Below are 13,021 nucleotides of genomic sequence, written 5' to 3'. Positions count from 1 at the left end.
CCCAGAGGAAACCCACATAGAGACAGGGAGAATGTGCAAACTCCACATAGACAGTTGTCCAAGGCAGGAATTGAACCCCGGTCACTGACGCTGTGAGGCAGCAGTGCTAACCATTGAGCCACCGTGCTGCCCCTAATGTGGGGCTGGGTTATACAGAGCCCCCAGCTACAGCACATTCTCTGATATCAGCTCAGGCAAGGGACCAGCCGCTATCTCAGTAAATGTGAGGGGTATCATGATGATAATAGTGGACAAGTCCGATCCCAGAGTGAGGCCTTGTTGGAATGTTGGCCTTTATTTCAGAGGGAATGGGATTGAAAAGGAGGGAAGGCTTGCTGCAATTGTACGAGACACTGGCAGACAACATTTGGAATGCTGGGAACTGTTTTACGCTCATCTCAAGGCGACATGGTGGCTCAGTGGTCTAGCAGAGCTATCTTACAACACCAGGGACCCAGGTTCAATTCTCTTGGGCGAATGTCTGTGTGGAGTTTGCACATTCTCCCTGAGTCTGTGTGTGTCTCCTTCATGTCCTCCGGTTTCATCCCACGGTCAAAAGATGTGCAGGTTATTTGGATTGGCTGTGCTAAATATGGGGACAGAGTGGGATTCTCTTCTGAGGTGCAGTGCAGACTCAATGGGCCAAATGGCCTCTTTCTGCGTTGTAGGGATTCCATGAAAGATCGTCTGGTACTAGAGGTGGTTCACAAGGCTGATACCCATGTATGGAAGAACCCTTGTATGAGGAGAGGTTGAGTCAGTTGTGCAAATACTTGTCTAGAAGAATGAGTGACAACCTAATTAAAGTATATCAGGTTCTTCGGGACCCTGAGTGGGTATACGTGGAAAGGTTGACTCGGAATCATCTTGTAGGAGAGCCTAGAAATCATCTTGGAAGTGGGGAATGCCCATTACTGACAGCGTTGAGGAGGAATTTCTTCTCTCAGAGTGTTGTGAACCTGTTCTCCTTTAACACAGAGGGCCATTGAGGCAGAATATTAAATATGTTTGTGTTGAGACACATTTTTATTCAGGAAGGGAATCGTGTGTTACGGGGAAAAGGCAGGAAAGTGACGTTGAAGACGATTAGATTAGCCAAGATCTCATGGAAAGGCGATGACTCTTATTCAGAACTAACCCTGTTGCAAGTTCTGAAAAAGGGTCACTGGACCCGAAATGTTAACTCATTTTTCTCCAACGATGCTGCTAGACCTGACCTGCTGGGTTTCTCCAGCAATTTCTGTTTTTGTTTCTGCTTGACAGAATCCACAGTTCTTTCGGGTTTTTTTGTAATGTTACTCATTATGGTCAAATAATTAATTATTTGTTAGAAATTCATTGACTCCGTGGGTTTGTTTATTGAAACAGTAAAACACACTGTAAGTTATGAGCCAGTGTTACAGCAAACGATCTGCTGTGCAGCTTGAAGAGCCACAGTGGATTAACTTCCAGGCAGAGTCACAACATTGTATACACAAACTCAGCACAGCAACAGGGAGCCCTCAAACATGTCGTCTCTTAAACAAAATGTACATGTGTAACAGCAAACTCTCTCAATCTCTGAATCAGAAGTGATAAGTTTGAAGCCTATCCCACAGCCTTGAGCACAAACCCCAGGCTGGCATTTCCTGGTGCAATGCTGAGGGAGTGCAGCATTGCCAGAGGTGCCAACATTTGAACGAAATGTTAAAGTGAGCCCCTGCCTGATCCCTAGGGGGGATGGCAAAGATCCCGTGGACTCAAGTTTGAAGGTGACCAAGATAGTGATTTCTAGTGTTCCAGGTTGAATCCTTTTCCCTTAACTAACCACCGGAAAAATAAAATGATCTCGTCTTTATTGTCAATAAAATGTGAACCTGGAAAAGTTACAGAAGGTCATGCAGCATCAGAAGCGCAGGAGAGTGACCGTGTCAGGCAGGACTCTTCATCAGCATGGCCCTGATGAAGTAATCTGCCCATAACATTGACGGTCTGATGCTGCCTGACCTGCTGTGTCTTTTCCAGCTCCACCTTCTAATGACTGTGATGTTCCAGCATCTGCAGTCCTCACTACCTCCACGATCTTTGTCTTTGTAACGTTGCTGATTGTAAGAGCCGATTGCTTGCATATTGACTGCCAAGATTCTGATATGGCAGTCATGATTACACTTCAAATATTGGTTTGAGATGACTGAAGATGTGAATGGTGCTATATAAGTGCGGACCTCTCCCTGTGTTTCAATTTTCCAGGAGTGGATGGGGATGTGGAAACATTGGAAGGGGTGAAGTGGGTGGACACGTAGGCTGGTAAAGAGAGTGACTCAATGCCCAGCTCCTACTCTCCCAACAGATGTGTTTGAGAGACCTTTCTAAGCTCTCCTGATTTATGAAAGAATGCCGAACCCCCATGAGTTAAATTGTTTGAAATCAAGTTGAGATTAGAAGCTCCATGCCTATGGAGTGCAATGTTTAACCCTTCTTTGAGCAACAGCCCGAAAACTCAAATCAATTTAATGAGATGAATACATATTACACATGAGCAACCCAACACATTAACCCAATATTAAAGGGAAGGGTCGGAGGAGGGAGGGCAGGTCCGAAGACCTCCTCGTGGGTCTGCTCCTGGGCCTGGCCAAACTGGCCATCAACAGGTCCAGGCAGCGGGCTGTGGAGGGGGTCGTTAGGGCCGACTGCCTGCCCCTCTTCCGGGGTTACGTTAGAGCCCGGGTGTCCTTGGAGAAGGAGCACGCGGTGTCCACCAACACCCTGGAGTTGTTCAGGGAGAGGTGGGCGCCGCAGGGAGTGGAGTGCATCATTTCTCCCTCCAACTCTATTTTGATTTAGTCCCTACCCTCCCCTTCACTGTTTTGATCACACAGCATTGCCCTTTGATGTGAAGGGCAGTGCTTGTCACTGGCCACTCGGGTGTTTTCCTATCTTCCTGGTGGCGGAAATTGAATAAAGATTTGTGCACTCTGTGTCTTTCACTGTGTCTCACATCTACACACACACACCATGGGTACGGGGGAAAAATAAGCACTACCACAGTTAGGCGGTAGTGTGGGGGTTAAAAAAAAACAAAAAAAATATAACCCAGGAGAACTCCACCAACACCCTGGAGTTGTGACTGGCCACTCGAGTAAAAAAAATTAAAGGGAAGGGTCATTGATATAAACATCGCTGGATCTGAGTGAGTCAGTAGGAAGACAACAGAAGGCACCAGTCATTTTCAGATAAGCAATGATGTGAACTTCTGGAAGGATTCCTGCTTCAGGAAATATCCAAGTGTTTTTGTACTTTGAGATACACAACAACGTAGAATTTCCTGATGAAGGGCTTTTGCCCGAAACATCGATTTTACTGGTCCTTGGATGTTGCCTGAACTGCTGTGCTTTTCCAGCACCACTAATCCAGAGCAACATAGAATTGCCAAGCAGAAACCAATAGCCAAGTTCTATCCCCATGAAGACAGCCTCAACATGATCTTAGGGTCACATGGAACCCCACCATGCTGTCCTGTAAAACCTTCCTCACTGTCCTGCTTTGTCACAGTCACCTCAATCAATTCTTCTGGTCTCTCTGCCTTAATTAATTTGAACAGTTTTGGATTACAGGTAGTTCTCCGATAGCGCGTGTTTAGTAAACGCGATTTGACCGTCATCCAATGTCTGAAGTGGTGACCTTTTGAAAGACCAAGGGAACTCCCGTTCGCTGTGAGACGGTGGTCATCCCCGGCGCTAGGTGTCGCTGCGCGCGGAGGACTGGACTCCGCGTCGGCATCACGTGATCATTGAGCTCGAGCGGTTTGTGGTGAAGAGCCTCGTGAGAGGTTCGTGCTCGTGGACTTGGAAAAGCTTCGTCAAAATGTCTCTATAGAGTGAGGACAATAATCTGTGAATTTAAAAACTCAGAGTTGGGATAAGAGGGAAATTTCACTGGAATTGATTAAAACTGACAGGACATTGTTGAGGAGCACTTTGAAACTTGGCTTTATCACTTGTATTAAGAGCTTATTTTCGCTCTATTTTTTTGTTTAAAAAGTATGTTTAGATGTTAAAGAATATTTGCAGATTCCTGTGAATCTGTTTCGGTGACTAATCACTAGGATAACCAACTGTAAACAAACCTCCCAGTACAGGGTCTCAGACATGGTCAGTCAGCTGCTCGGGGGGGGGGGGTCAGAGTCAGGAAACTCTGCACATTGTGGGGGGGGGGGGGGGGAGAGAAAGGTGGAGGGGGGGGGGGGAGAGAAAGGTGGAGGGGGGGGGGGGGAGAGAAAGGGGCGGGGGGGGACACACAAAGTTACCTGTGGTGCATGTGTGGAGATGTCCTGAGGGGGCTGTGCTGAAGAGATTCGGGGTGAGTCAGGGTCAGGTGTTAGTGAGGGTGAGAGGGGAAGATGCTGCAGGAAATGTTGGGTACAGTAGCAGAGATAGAGTGAGTGTGAGGGATCAATGAGAAGATGGTGGCACTTTCACTGGCAGAGTGGGGAAGGCCATTGATCTTCTTCCTACGTTCTGTGCATTCCTTCAGATGGTTGAGATTGCACTGGCCCAGATGGTAACCCAGGTCCAGGTTGGCGTTGTTCCAGTAGAATGGTGTCCTTTGTTGGTGTGAGAGGCGATTTCGGTGTTGAAGGCAAGGGGACCGTGGAGGTAGGAATTAGTCCCTGTCAGAGTGTATTGAATGTGACCACACAAGTATGGTGGCCTGAGAATATTACTTGGTACATTGCAAACCGAGATCATCAAAATTGCGTTCGGTTACGTACTGATTCCTCCTCCGACGAGCTAAGTGCTGACTCTTCCGATGGTATGATGAGAGTCTGGAGCGGTGGTTGTCAGGGGAATCAATGCTGGGATAATCCTGTCCAGACTCTGCCACGGGGCCAAGAATCCGAATACTGGAATTACAGTGGTCCTGGTCCTTATGAGGGCGTCCCTGTGGTAAAGGAGCTGTGGGATGATGTTGTGAGGCAGGGAGGGCCTGCTCCAGATGGCCTATTTTGGATATGCGGTAATCAGGCATACTCCAAACTGCCCATGGGATGGGCTGGAGTATGCTTCCTGGGTCGAATACGACCTGAATTCTTCCTATTACCCCGGGAGGAAGGCGATGATTTGGGAGTTAAACTCTTTGACTCCCTGCGTAGGTCGCCAAGGGATATCCAAGTCGGTGATTGGGGGGATGAGTGGCCACCGGCCCGGATTATTGAATACTACGGGCCGGCTACGTGGTCACAGGATAGATCATGGGGATACCGTACTCCTATCTATATGTTAAATCGAATTATCAGGCTCCAAGCAGTCGTAGAGGTCATTACTAACCAGACCGCCCTGGCCCTGGAGTTGCTGGCTAAGCAGCAGAATCAGATGAGGGCTGCTATATATCAAAACCGGTTTGCCTTGGATTATCTGTTGGCCTCGGAAGGGGGCGTGTGCAGGAAGTTTAACCTGACTAACTGCTGTCTGAAAATTGACGATAATGGTAAAGCGGTTTTGAAGATTTCCGATAAAATTCGGAAATTGGCCCATGTGCCGGTACAATCCTGGCGTCCACTTGGTGGCATCGGATGGTGGGATGGTCTCCTAGGTGGTAGTTGGTGGCGCACGGTGTTACTGGTGGCTGGGGGGGGGGGCGTAATGCTTCTACTCATATTACCCTGCCTGACCCCCTGTGTTCAGTCTTTAATTCAGAAAAATATTTCCCAACTCCAGGCAGTGGCGGTACCCCAACATGGAACGCAGGAACTTAAGGTGCTGTTGCTGCGAAAGACCAAGGATTTCCCGGGCCCTTGAAGAGGGGAGACTTATCTTTGTCATGCACATCTTAAAAAGAAAAAGGGTGGAATTGTGAGAGGCGATTTCGGTTCAAACAATTAAGATGTGCATGACCCTAAAGACTAAGGGGAATAGAGCCATAGGGGTGGGGTAAAACAGGCTTCTCTATAATAAAGGACAAGACATGCTTCTTTTGTAAGAACATTTTGTGCACTCAAAAGTGGGATAATTTAAATTGTGCAAATGCTGACATTTTGTGAGCAGAGTAAAAAAACAAGTCCTTGATTGATGAGACCACTAACTCTGACAGAGAAGAATAAGTCCATGACTGATAAGACTACAGGGTAGCAAAACAACTCGGGAGACATCTGCTGCAGACTTTGTGACATGGGTGCAGAATGGAAAAATACTGACGGTTTAGAATGTGAACCTCGTGACTCTTTAGAGCCAAAGAGGGGAGGGACTTGTGCTGTATATAATGAGAAACTTTGTAAGCCTCGGCGCGCCTTTTTCTCAGAAGGGTGCCCAACTCTGCAGACTTGCTAATAAAACTTTGTTTTCCTGAATTTGTCTAGAGCGATTATTAAGAAGCGATTTTCGTTTCTAACAGTTGGCCCTGGAGAAAAGGACCATCCTGCCTCTGCATCACCCCATCCCCATCAGCGGTATCTCCATGTCCCTGACCACAAAGATAGGCACCAGTTTTCCATTGTCTGCCCCATCCAGGATCAATGTCAGGAACCATGCAGGGCAGTTCCAGACTGACAGTTCTTGTCTGGGGCCACAAGATGGAATTGATCACAATGTTGGTTAATTCTGGGATATCCAGGAATTGGGGAGTTGTTTTGGAAATGCCACATGGTGTGATGGTGCGAGAATGTGTGAGGGGGCACCAAAGGGTGGGGTAGGTCATAAATCAGGCGGGTTTTATAAAATATGGTGATAAATGCCCCCAAGCATCACAATGTGAAACCCTCTGAAAAAATTGACAAAACTGGCACTTGGTGAAAGAAATTAAGATTCAACCCTTGATCTACCAATGCAGGTTTCATTCTGGGATCAGACTTGGTCAGTGTTACCTTTGGATGGGATCAGAAGACTGGCTGGAACATAGTGTAGCCAGCCTTTTCTCCCAGGCCAACAGAGGATGCCATTCCACTGGAACCACACCAACCTAAACCAGGGTTACCATCCGGGCCAGTGCAGGTATGGATGCCAATCGAGAGAAATCAGTTGAAGCTTCTGATGAATTGCACGATGCAGTACCATACAACAGGTCAGTTACAACAGATCAACATTTACTCCGGAGAAAGTGAGGACTGTAGATGCTGGAGAACAAAGTTGAAAATTGTGCCTTAAAAAGAACAGGAATTCCTGATGAAGGGCTGATGCCTGAAACATCAATTCTCCTGCTCCTTGGATGCTGCCTGACCTGCTGTACTTTTCCAGCACCAAAATTTACTTAGCCTCACACAAATGATAAAACAGTTTAACTGCCACTTTTGTCATGATTTTTAATGGTACGCCCGAACCCTGTTTTTCTTTAAGACCCCATTATTTTTATTGCACAAACTTCAATAACACGGCATCAGGTGGGAACGTAACTACGGTGTTATTGGAGAACAACCTGAAATTATTACATTAATGAGGACTTCAGCATGTGACTCTTATACCTGTCATGTTATTCCAGTCATTTGGTTTGTCTCCAGCACCACCTTAGTTTTCATTTTTTGCAAATTTTCTCTCTGCCTCATTTAATCGGATTATAGGTCATCCTTTCACTTGTTAAGACCATAAGACACAGGAGCGGAAGTAAGGCCGTAAGGCCATTCGGCCCATCGAGTCCACTCCGCCATTCAATCATGGCTGATGGGCATTTCAACTCCACTTACTCGCATTTTCCCCGTAGCCCTTAATTCCTTGTGACATCAAGAATTTATCAATCTCTGCCTTGAAGACGTTTAGCGTCCCAGCCTCCACTGCACTCTGCGGCAATAAATTCCACAGGCCCACCACTCTCTGGCTGAAGAAATGTCTCTGCATTTCTGTTCTGAATTTACCCCCACTAATTCTAAGGCTGTGTCCACGGGTCCTATTCTCCTCGCCTAACGGAAACAATTTCCTAGCGTCCACCCTTTCCAAGCCATGTATTATCTTGTAAGTTTCTATTAGATCTCCCCTTAATCTTCTAAACTCCATTGAATACAATCCCAGGATCCTCAGCTGTTTCTCATATGTTAGACCTACCATTCCAGGGATCATCCGTGTGAATCTCCGCTGGACACGTTCCAGTGCCAGTATGTCCTTCCTGAGGTGTGGGGACCAAAACTGGACACAGTACTCCAAATGGGGCCTAACCAAAGCTTTATAAAGTCTCAGTAGCACAACGGTGCTTTTATATTCCAACCCTCTTGAGATAATTGACAACATTGCATTCGCTTTCTTAATCACGGACTCAACCTGCATGTTTACCTTTAGAGAATCCTCAACTAGCACTCTCAGATCCCTTTGTACTTTGGCTTTACGAATTTTCTCACCGTTTAGAAAGTAGTCCATCCTTGTATTCGTTTTTCCAAAGTGTAAGACCTCGCATTTGCTCACATTGAATTCCATCAGCCATTTCCTGGACCACTCTTCCAAACTGTCTAGATCGTTCTGCAGCCTCCCCACTTCCTCAGTACTACCTGCCTGTCCACCTAACTTCATATCATCTGCAAACTTCGCTAGAATGCCCCCAGTCCCTTCATCCAGATCATTAATATATAATGTGAACAGCTGCGGCCCCAACACTGAACCCTGCGGGACAATTTAGCATAGCCAATTCACCTAACCTGCACATTTTTGGACTGTGGGAGGAAACTGGAGCATCCGGAGGAAACCCACGCAGACACGGGGAGAACGTGCAAACTCCACACAGTCAGTCACCTGAGGCGGGAATTGAACCCGGGTCTCTGGCGCTGTGAGGCAGCAGTGCTGACCACTGTGCCACCATGCCGCCTAGCTTTTCTAGCACTTTCTCTTTTGTAATGGCAACCATCCTCGACTCAGCCCCCTGACTTCCTTTAATTGTTGGATATTACTCATGTCTTCCACTGTGAAGACTGATGCAAAGTACTTATTAAGTTCTCCTGCTATTTCCTTATCTCCCATCACTCAGCTTCCAGCATCAGTTTGAGGTGGCCCAATGTGTACTCTTGCCTCTCGTTTGTTTCTTATGTATTGAAAGAAACTTTTACTATCATTTCTAATATTACTGGCTAGCCTACCTTCATATTTGATTCTCTCCGTCCTTATTTCTCTCTTTGTTATCCTCTGTTTGTCTTTGTAGCCTTCCCAATCTTCTGATTTCACAGTGCTCTTGGCCACTTTATAGGATCTCTCTTTTTCTTTGATAGATTTCCTGACTTCCTTTGTCAGTCATGGCTGTCTAATCCCTCCCTGGATAATCTTTTTCTTCTTGGGGATGAGCCTCTGTACAGTGTCCTCAATTTTACCCACAAACTCCTGCCATTTTTGATCTACTGTCTTCCCTGCTAGGGTCTGCTTCCAGTCTATTTTCGTCAGTTCCTCTCTCATGCCCTCATAATTACCTTTATTTAACTGTAACACCATTACATCCGATTTTGCCTTCTCTCTTTCAAACTGCAGACTGAACTCTACCACATTATGATCGCTGCTTCCTAAGGGTTCCCTTAATTTAAGATTTTTTATAAAGTCTGGTTCATTACATAGCACTAGGTCTAGAACAGCCTGCTCCCTTGTGGGCTCCATGACAAGCTGTTCCAAAAAGTCATCCTGTAAGCATTCCATGAATTCCCTTTCTTTGGATCCACTGGCAACATTATTTACCCAGTCCACCTGCATATTGAAGTCTCCCATGATCACCGTGACCTTGCCGTTCTGATATGCCTTCTCTATTTCCCGGTACATGTTGCGCCCCTGGTCCTGACCACTGTTAGGAGGTCTGTACATAACTCCCACTATGGTTTTTTTGCCTTTGTGGTTCCTCAATTCCACCCACACAGACTCCACATCATCCGACGCTATGTCATTCAGTGCCATAGATTTAATTTTGTTCTTAACTAACAAGGCAACCCCGCCACCTCTGCCCACCTCCCTGTCTTTTCAATAAGTTGAAAACCCTTGGATGTTTAACTGCCAGACCTGACCCCCCCCCCATAATCATAATCATTCACGATGATCTGTGCCATTAGTTCATCTGCTTTGTTACGAATGCTACGAATATTCAGGTAAAGTGCTTTAATGCTAACTTTCTTATCATTAGAGATATTGGAAGTAATAAGATGTCCTAAGTTATCCTTCCTTTTTGCTGCATTCCCAGTCTGTCTCAAGTTTAAATCTGCCTGCACATATGCTATCCTGCCACTTATCTTTCCATTTAACTCCATGCTCCCTGTCGCTTTCACTTTCCCTTCCCCCCCCCGCCCCATCTCAGAAGTTTAAAGTCCTACTGACCACCCTATTTATCCTCTTCGCTAGAACATTGGTACCTGATCAGTTCAGGTGGAGACTGTCCCAACGGTACAGATCCTCCCGGTTCCAAAACTGATGCCAATGCCCCATGAAGTAGAATCTCTCTTTCCCACACCAATTCCTTAGCCACGTGTTTACTTCCCTAATTTTCTTATCCCTATGCCAATTGGCACGTGGCTTGGGCAGCAATCCGGTGATTATGACCCTTGAGGACCTGTACTTCAATTTCCTTCCCAGTGCTCGATAATCCCCAAACAGGTCCTCTACCCTAGCTTTGCCTATGTTGTTAGTCCCAACGTGGGCCACAACAACTGGATCCTCCCCCTCCCGCTCCAATATCCTTTCAAGCCGGTCAGAGATGTCCCGAACCCTGGCACCGGGTAGGCAATACACCATGTGAGACTCCTGATCCTGTTTGCAAAGGATACTATCTGTCCCCCTAATTATAGAATCCCCTATAACAACTACTTGTCTTTTTGGTCCCCCCTCTTGAATGGCCTTCTGCACCATGGTGCCATGGTCAGCTGGCTCATCCTGTCCAGAGCCCTTTTCCTCATCCGAGCAGGGAGCAAGAATCTCATACCTGTTGGACAAGGTCAAGGGCTGAGGCTCCTGCACTCCTGAACTCAGGTTCCACCTACCTGCCTCACTTACAGTCACATTCTGAAGTCCCTGATCACTAACTGAATGTGAATTACTTAATCTCCCAGGTGTGACTGCCTCCTGAAACAAAGCGTCCAGGTAACTCTTCCCCTCCCGGATGTGCCGCAGTGTTTGAAGCTCAGATTCCAGATCATCAACTCTGATCCGGAGTTCTTCCAGCAACCAACACTTGCTGCAGATGTGGTCACTGCCATTCACAATGGGATCAGCCAGCTCCCACATCATACAGCTGCAGCACACCACCTGCCCAGCCATCTCTGCTTAGTTAATTACTTTATTACTTTGTACAGGTTTGAGTTAAAATACTTTCTGATACCTCTCTGCTATAGTCTTTTTCTAAAAACCAATTAATAGATAAACAAAAAAGTAATTTTTTAATCAGTCACTGATAAGGAAATAGAAATATTCAGCTGTTGACACTTTCCTCATGTTGTGTGACCCTTTTGATTGTCTGCAGAGACTTATTATTCCACACTCCCCTTACACCATTTGATCTTTTGATCTCTCTGTACCTATAAATTCTGTGTCTGTGAGCTTCCCCTTCACTTCACTTGATGAAGGGGCTACACTCTAAAAGCTTGTGATTTCAAATAAATCTGTTGGACTATAACCTGGTGTTGTTTGACTTCTGACTTTGTCCAATATTAATAGGAAGGTTCATTGATATAAACATTGCTGGATCTGAGTGAGTGAGTTAGTAGGAAGAGAACAGAAGTTATAAGACAAGGAATGGTGTGTATTTCTGGAAGGATTGATACTGCTTTGGGAAATGCCCAAGTGTTTTTGTACTTTGAAAAGTGTAGCTTCAGATTGTGTGCAACACCGTCAGTGTTCTCAGTCTGAACAGAGATTGTTGAGTAATTCCACTCACTGGCACATCCTGCTGTCAGTTGTTTTATTTCATGGTCATTAATTGCGTTGTGTAACTCTCCTCCATTCACCATGTATTGCTGGAGAAAGCACCTTGCTCTTGTTGCTGTTGTTTGAGAGGTGCACTTTAAACAGAGCCCGGAGGGAGGACAGGATGGAGCAGATTAAATATTTAATTTCAATAAATATCTGAATTAAGAGTCTAATGATGTGCTGAGTCAGCTTGCAGTGCTGTATCTTTTGAGTTTAATTTTCTTGGGGTCAGCCTCCTACAACCTCACCCCATCCTCAAAAGGAAGATGTCCTAACTCTTTGAGCAACCAGCCAAGCATAGGAGGTTGGTTAGCTCAGTTGGCTGGATGGTCAGTTTGTGATACAGAGTGACTCCCAACAGTGTGGGATTAATTCCTGCCCTGGCTGAGGGTACCATGAAGGACTCTCCTTCTCACCCCTTCCCCTCACCCGAGGCGTGGTGTCCCTCTGGTTAATCCACGATCAGTCACCTTTTTGTCTATTGAGAGAGTGGGACTTGGGGGATATTTAATCAAAGGTTGGAACTCTGCAACCCCACTCCATGTAGTAGCCATTAATGGTACAGCAGCCTAGGAGGAGGAGGTTTTCAGAGATAGGCCCGTAATGCCCCCTTCAAGGTCTCTGTTTCCTGCTGCTGATGTGACAAGGGTCATCTGTTGGGTTGGAAGGCAAGACCTCACCAGGCCGCTGGGTCAGATGTTGGGTATTGCCCCTCTCTTACTGCCCTGTCTGAGTGCCTTTGACCTCCGGGAGAAAGCTTCAAGTGGGCAATGGGCAGGCTGACCACATCCTGCCTCTCGGAGTGCAACCACCCACCCACCCTCACTTCCCTTCACATCACAGGCTGACAATAATTGTGGCACCACAGGCCAATTGTACAAGGCCACCCTCCTACCATCCCAACCATAGCTGGCTTTGACATATCCCCTTTGTATGAACAGGCATAAAGTACATGCCAAGGAAGTTGAGCTAAACTTGAACAATCACTGACTAGACATGAGCAGAGGCATTGTGTTCAATTCCATAACAACATCAACAACCAGAAGTGACCTTTTATGTAGCATTTTCAATTGCCATAATACTTCACAATGCAATTCAGAGAAACGTATTTGGATAGAAAGAGGAAATGCTTGGAGATATTTACCAATCCTAACAGCATCTGTCAACAGAGAACCAGAGTCAACAGTTTAAGTCAATGATCT

At 46.2% G+C, this 13,021-nt stretch overlaps 1 long non-coding RNA gene across 2 annotated transcripts; it reads left to right on the top strand.

Moving 5' to 3' along the window:
* The first annotated feature begins 3,776 nt into the window (after nt 1-3,776).
* Nucleotides 3,777-11,513, top strand: LOC140486517 (uncharacterized). 2 transcript variants are annotated; one of them, XR_011962621.1, is made up of 4 exons: nt 3,777-3,856; nt 4,513-4,634; nt 6,805-7,035; nt 10,964-11,513. It is a non-coding gene; the product is annotated as an uncharacterized lncRNA (long non-coding RNA). The 2 variants fall into 2 exon arrangements; XR_011962620.1 differs by having other exon boundaries at nt 6,805-11,513.
* The last annotated feature ends 1,508 nt before the right edge of the window (nt 11,514-13,021 follow it).

This window comes from Chiloscyllium punctatum, chromosome 15 (genome assembly GCF_047496795.1).
Source record: "Chiloscyllium punctatum isolate Juve2018m chromosome 15, sChiPun1.3, whole genome shotgun sequence".
NCBI lineage: Eukaryota > Metazoa > Chordata > Chondrichthyes > Orectolobiformes > Hemiscylliidae > Chiloscyllium > Chiloscyllium punctatum.
Note: the sequence above shows the minus strand (reverse complement) of the source record. Positions and strands in the feature narration are given on the sequence as shown.